Source organism: Ptychodera flava, chromosome 17 (genome assembly GCF_041260155.1).
Source record: "Ptychodera flava strain L36383 chromosome 17, AS_Pfla_20210202, whole genome shotgun sequence".
Taxonomy (NCBI): Eukaryota; Metazoa; Hemichordata; class Enteropneusta; family Ptychoderidae; genus Ptychodera; species Ptychodera flava.
In genome coordinates this window covers 24,415,585-24,422,331 of record NC_091944.1, presented here as the reverse complement: position 1 = coordinate 24,422,331, position 6,747 = coordinate 24,415,585, and the positions used below count along the sequence as shown (strand labels likewise).

Here is a 6,747-nt window from a genome sequence, read left to right as displayed (position 1 = left end):
GACGTCGGCGGGCGAAACGCCTAATACTTGGGGAGTCACGTCGTTGCCTCGTTCCGCTAATGACCATGTGAAGTCGCCGAGCTCAACGCTGAAGATTACAAACCGTTGATTGAGTGCATTACCGAGCCAGGGAAACCCGAAAGACGAGGCAGCCAGAATCGTGACCGTTGTGTGAAAATCCAGTCAATCGCAATTTAAAGGTAGGTTCTAATATCTTGCCGTTGCCCTCCCTTAATTAATTATTTAATTAATATAATGCCCTGCTGCGATCAGGGCCATGGAGTACTGTACGTAAGAGATTAACGGCAAGATTACTGAAATTAATTCTGGTTCTACTGGCGTTTGTTACTTTCTTTTCTTACGTATATACTCAACTCGGGCCATCATTATTCCCTTTAAGCCGATTCCAAATTACTGTTCCATCAAACCAAACAGAAAAACCCTCCAAGTCGGATATATCCTTTTTTGCCTTTAAAAATTATAGAATATACGTTAACGTCTGTACGACGACATCATCACGCAACTTGGTCAATCATTTGCAAGAGCGGAAACGTAAGCATGGTTACTCAAAAATCCTTGTTTACATGTAATTGTCCAGAAAGCTCAGACGAAATTTTGAAATCCATTCCTATCATGGACCCGAACACAGTACCGTTCCTTGATAAAAAGGCTCAGTACCGCAGTGCCAAGGCAATCTCCATATTATACCTATTATTTTTCCTTCAGCGCGTACATGCGATTGATATGTCTCATTAATATGCTACAGTTGCGCTTTGAACATTCACAGCAAGATGTGTGCCGGTTTTTACAGTCGTTGCAATCGTCTAGGGACCAAGGACTTGCGATGGGCTCATCCATCCATGCGTCTTCTGGAACCCTAATGCTCCTACATCTATTAAAAGCGGGGGAGTTTTTTTCACGCTGCTGTGAATGTAGATGGCGTCATGCAAACTACTGACTATATTACATGTTTCAGGGACGAGGGGCATAGAGTTAGCTCGAATGGTAATCTCTTCAGATATTTGTATTTTTTAGTCCCCACGGACACCGTCCGGGGGGACTTATAGGTTTGGTCATGTCCGTGCGTGTGTGCGTGCGTCCGTGCGTCCGTCCGTCCGTCCGTCCGTCCGTTCACGCAGATATCTCAGAGATGCCCAAAGCGATTTCATTCAAACTTGGTACAAAGATTACTTCATATGTCATACAGATGCACATTGATTTGTTTTGTGATACGATCCAATATGGCTGCCAGGCGGCCATTTTATTACGATTTTTTCATGTACAGAGCCATAATTCAGGCATGTTTCAACTGATTTTATTCAAAGTTGGTATAAGGACATTGACCAATGTCATAGATATGCTTGTCAATTCTTTTTGTGATACGATCCAATATGGCCGCCTTGCGGCCATTTTGTTACGACTTTTTCATGTACAGAGCAATAACTCAGACATGTTTCAACTGATTTTATTCAAAATTGGTACAAGGACATTGACCTATGTCATACATATGCACATCAATTTGTTTTGTGATACGATCCAATATGGCCGCCAGGCGGCCATTTTATTACGATTTTTTCATGTACAGAGCCATTACTCAGGCATGTTTCTACAGATTTTATTCAAAGTTGGTACAAGGACATTGACCAACGTCATAGCTATGCACATCAATTTGATTTGTGATACGATCCAATATGGCCGCCGTGTGGCCATTTTTTTTACGATTTTTTCATGTACAGAGCCATAACTCAGACATATCTCAACCGATTGTATTCAAACTTGGTACAAGGACATCGACCTATGTCATACATATGCACATGAATTTGTTTTGTGATACGATCCAATATGGTCGCCGTGTGGTCATTTTATTACGTTTTTTCATGTCCAGAACCATAACTCAAACATGTATCACACAAATTTATCCAAAGTTGGTACAAAGAGATCGACCATCATACATATGCATGTTAATTTGTTTTGTGATGCGATCCAATATGGCTGCTGTGCGGCCATTTTGTTATGATTTTTTCATGTACAAAGCCATAACTCAGGCATATTTCAACCGATTTTAATCAAAGTTGGTACAAGGACATTGACCTATGTCATACAAATGCACGTCAATTTGTTTTGTGATACGATCCAATATGGCCGCCAGGCGGCCATTTTATTACGATTTTTTCATGTACAGAGCCATTACTCAGGCATGTTTCTACAGATTTTATTCAAAGTTGGTACAGGACATTGACCAATGTCATAGCTATGCACATCAATTTGTTTTGTGATACGATCCAATATGGCCGCCGTGCGGCCATTTTGTTACGATTTTTTCATGTACAGAGCCATAACTCAGGCATATCTCAACCAATTTTATTCAAACTTGGTACAAGGACATCGACCTATGTCATACATATGCATATTGACTTGTTTTGTGATACGATCCAATATGGCCGCCGTGTGGCCATTTTATTACGTTTTTTCATGTCCAGAAACATAATTAACTCAAGACATGTATCAAGCAAATTTATTCAAAGTTGGTACAAAGAGATTGACCAATGTCATACATATGTATGTTAATTTGTTTTGTGATACGATCCAATATGGCTGCTGTGAGACCATTTTGTTATGATTTTTTCATGTACAAAGCAGTAACTCAGGCATATTTCAACCGATTTTAATCAAAGTTGGTACAAGGACATTGACCTATGTCATACATGTGCATATTGATTTGTTTTGTAATTCGATCCAATATGGCTACCATGTGGCCATTTTATTACGATTTTTTCATGTCCTGAACTACAACTCAGACATGTATCAAGCGAATTTATTCAAAAGTATTTTTATCACAGACCTAATGAAGAGGACTCTATCCTCTCTGAGGACCTGTAATCAAAGCGCCCATTAACAAGTGGGGACTGTGTCATCAACGATGACTTGTTTTAAGAAAAAAGGTAATTGTGACAGTAACGTTGTGGACGAATTATGACGTCATTTATTGACATTTGTTTAATACTTTATATTCGCTTTCATCATCAATGATGCAACCTCTCTCGGATGATTGATTCCATTGTAACAACTCCTTCCTCTGATAGTTTGCGTTTAATGCAATCGAATATTTCCGATAGGTTGACGGGATCAGAGTTCAGAAAATGGAGTAAAGGTTTAAATTAGACATGAGAAGCGTCCTTTCCTGCGGAGTCCAATCTCTCGTAATCATTCTAGACACTCTTGATGTCGGATATTGCAAATAGTGTTATTTTCCTTCAAGGATTTGAGTTGTCCTTACCGTGACAGAGCAAGAGTTTATATATATATATATATATATATATATATATATATATATATATATATATATATATATATATATATATATATATATATATATATATAAGGATATACATGTAGCATATCACGTCGGCATGTTATATATATATAATACATTAGCATATCACGTCGTAATGTTATATATATATATATATATATATATAATATATATATATATATATATATACACATACATACATGCGTGTAGCATATTATACATGTAGCATATCACCTCATAATACATTTAGCATATCACGTCGTAATGTATATATGTGTGTGTGTGTGTGTGTGTGTGTGTGTGTGTGTGTGTGTGTGTGTGTGTGTGTGCCAGTGTGTGTCACGCTGTAATATTGTTCCAGGTGGCTAATAGTCTTCTGGCAAAGTATACGTGTTTAGTTAATTTAAAAATACCTTGCTTGTAAATGCACAGTAGAGCTTGGTCCCAACTTTGTCATGCGGTATAAATAAATGAAATAGAGGCGAATCATACATTAAAACTACTACGAATGTTGCTCATCACCGTTCCCTTTGCATATGTAATTAAAGAAGAGTCAATGAAGGCCAGACAGCTATGGCGTTTTCATTCAAAATATCATCTTATCCGACCGATGCGCCGTGATTGTAGCGAAGTCCATCGTGGTACTTGGAGGAGATATTCTGTTTAAGACTTCGTGATTGATGGCCATCACATCTAACTGACCACGTTTCCGTGTTTAAGGTAGAATGCGCCTCGCAGCTAGACAGATACTCAGACTCTCAAACTTTTATAATGCAATTATTTTCTACCCCTTGTTGGGGCTAGTTTTGAAACTCATTGAGTAGGTCTAAATAAAGTTGTCACCTGCTAACTTTTGTGAAAATCGAAACTTTTATTTTCAACACGATTGTAACTAATTTGGGATAATTGGATCTTCATATTTTTCTAATTTCTCAAAAGTGTTAGGTGCCATATAGCTGAATGTTGCAATATTAAATATTACTCATAAAACAAGCGTATAACTTAAAAGAAAAATAGATGAGCTTACATTTGCAGATTAAACAAACGTTACTTCACCATCCAATTATCCAAAATTAGTTCCAATCGTGTTTTAGGTAAACAGCGGTTGCTGCCATTTTGAATTTCAAATGTCGGTAAATATTGTGTAATTTGTCTCTCTAACAGCAAAGTTTGCACGGTGACCTTAATTTTATATATTGATTTCGGAAAAGAGTGGTTTACCTTTTTCTTACGAAAAATTTGAGCAAAACATTAAAATTTTCAATTTCGAGACAACTACGACATAACTACAGCTGCAACCAGTCTTCCTAAGAGAGCGCCCTCCTTTGAGTACAGGCGGGAGATGAGAAATCCCGAATTTGTACAAGTCGAAAAATAGTTCCGGGTCACTATCAGTCAAATGATGACCGTGCGGTCCGGTACGTTACCGACAACTTACCGTTGAATCCTAAGGAGTGCGCGACATTCTATACATATGAGACATGTAGTAATAGTAGTTCTTTTACCGGTTCCATGATGCAGTGCTCGCTAGGGTATAAAAACGCGTACGTTACGCCATAGAGAAAGATAGATAGAGTGGCAACAGGTATTGTTTAAGGCGTGAAGCGGTTACGTAACCCATCCATGTTCGCCTCGCCTCAGGTTGCTCTCGCCTCTGTTTTCCGAAGAGTGCCGACCATGAATCCTTCGGTAATTTTCGGATTTTCGCCAATTGTTAAGCGAAAGTATGTTCGGCAAAGTTTGTGTTGTTGTTGTCGTGTGGTGCTGAGCAGAATTGACGTGCTGGCGAAAACGGGAGTGTTTTGAGCTTCAGGAAAATGAGTTTTACCGTTTTAAAATTCCTCTCATATTTTTATGAATATATAATGAGTGTGTTTGAACCAAATTTGAAAGTCTTTTATCGATACTGTCTGGTTTTACTCAATGGTTTACGGTCAGTCATACCGTCTTTTACACGTGCGTCAAGGAAGGACATGTTTATGAAACTGCTGGCGTGTTATGTTTTGATCGGCGTGAAGCAGTGTTTCTGGCCTGAGAGCTCACAAAGTAACTATGGTTGCTACGCGACTGGCAGTACGATGCCATCTCGTCGTATTTTTCGCATAATCTCGTGTAATTATCAACCACAAACAAAGCCTCCAAAAAGTTTAACACCTTTGAAGCTCATTTTAATATGAAAAGCCAATGGTCTACCGAGAAGACCATGGAACAAAAGGCATGCAAGTGTTGCCACTCTGTTTATGTTTCTCTGTGGTTACGCATAGGACTTTTTTAGACGTAGGGTACACGCAGGGTATGTTACTCATAGAACTCTATGGCAGATTACACCCTTACCTATATTTTCGTCACTGATGGCTAGAGTACACACAGGCCATTATTTGAAATCGCAAATTTGTGTCATTCTTGTATAACAATCCGTTGTACAACACAAAATCAGTATGTTTTCGTTGATTTGAGTGTGTATACGGTGTTTGATATAGCCACAGCAATGCGTTGTGGGATAATCGGGAAAAGGTCTGCAGAAAGGGTTTTGAATAATTCCATGCATATTTCATGACTACCCGTGGCGTAATTGGATCAAGAAGATTACAGTATATATATATATATATATATATATATATATATATATATATATATATATATATATATATATATATATATATATATATATATATATATATATACAGCGCTGTTGAAAACTGAATTATTGATAATAATCTCGCGAGACTCTCGTAAAAAATGAGGAATGATTTGTATATCAGCCGGTGCATTTTCGTATCCATCATTCGAAAGAATGCAGCAGTTTTGATCTTTGCCAAGATATTGGCTGTCAAACCAAATCCATTCACATTTTCAGTTCCACGCACTCTTGTTGAACGTTCCATATCAGGTACATGCGCTTATATTGTGACAAATCGGTTGAGCTGGTCTCCGTGACGTCATCAGTTCATGTTGCCATCACCGGTTACTCCTGTGGACGTCAATTACCTAGTGTGTCTTCCACCGACGCGAAATACACTGTCAGTACCGCCTTACACTCCAACGTACCAGGACAAGTATCTTAAGGAAACGTCGATACGAACGAGATGTCTACTACGAAATAAAATATGGTGAAAGATACAATGTTGAATGAATGTATGTATGTATGTATGTATGTATGTATGTATGTATGTATGTATGTATGTATGTATGTATGTATGTATGTGTGTACATATGTAACTATCTATGTATCTATACATGTATGTATCTATGCACGTGCCTTTTGGCACTCACCCTTTGTAGGGTAAAGCACATTCCATTACACTTGTCACAGATGTTACGTGGGTGTTTTGTAAGCACAGAAGGCACGACAGTCGACAGTTTGGTATTATGTGTACCTGTATATATTTGCAAACAGGCCAACAAACCTTTTTCTTTGAAGAAACTCGTCCGTG

The 6,747-nt window shown here is 38.2% G+C and overlaps 1 protein-coding gene across 1 annotated transcript in view; it reads left to right on the top strand.

The window, feature by feature from the left end:
• LOC139115846 (uncharacterized) overlaps positions 1-6,747 on the top strand; it is a 100,604-nt gene that overhangs the window by 36,132 nt on the left and 57,725 nt on the right. Inside the window, exon 2 of the mRNA XM_070678234.1 lies at positions 1-200. This exon is cut by the window's left edge and continues 41 nt beyond it. The gene's annotated coding sequence lies outside the window, so the exon portion shown is untranslated. The remainder of the gene's footprint in view (positions 201-6,747) is intronic.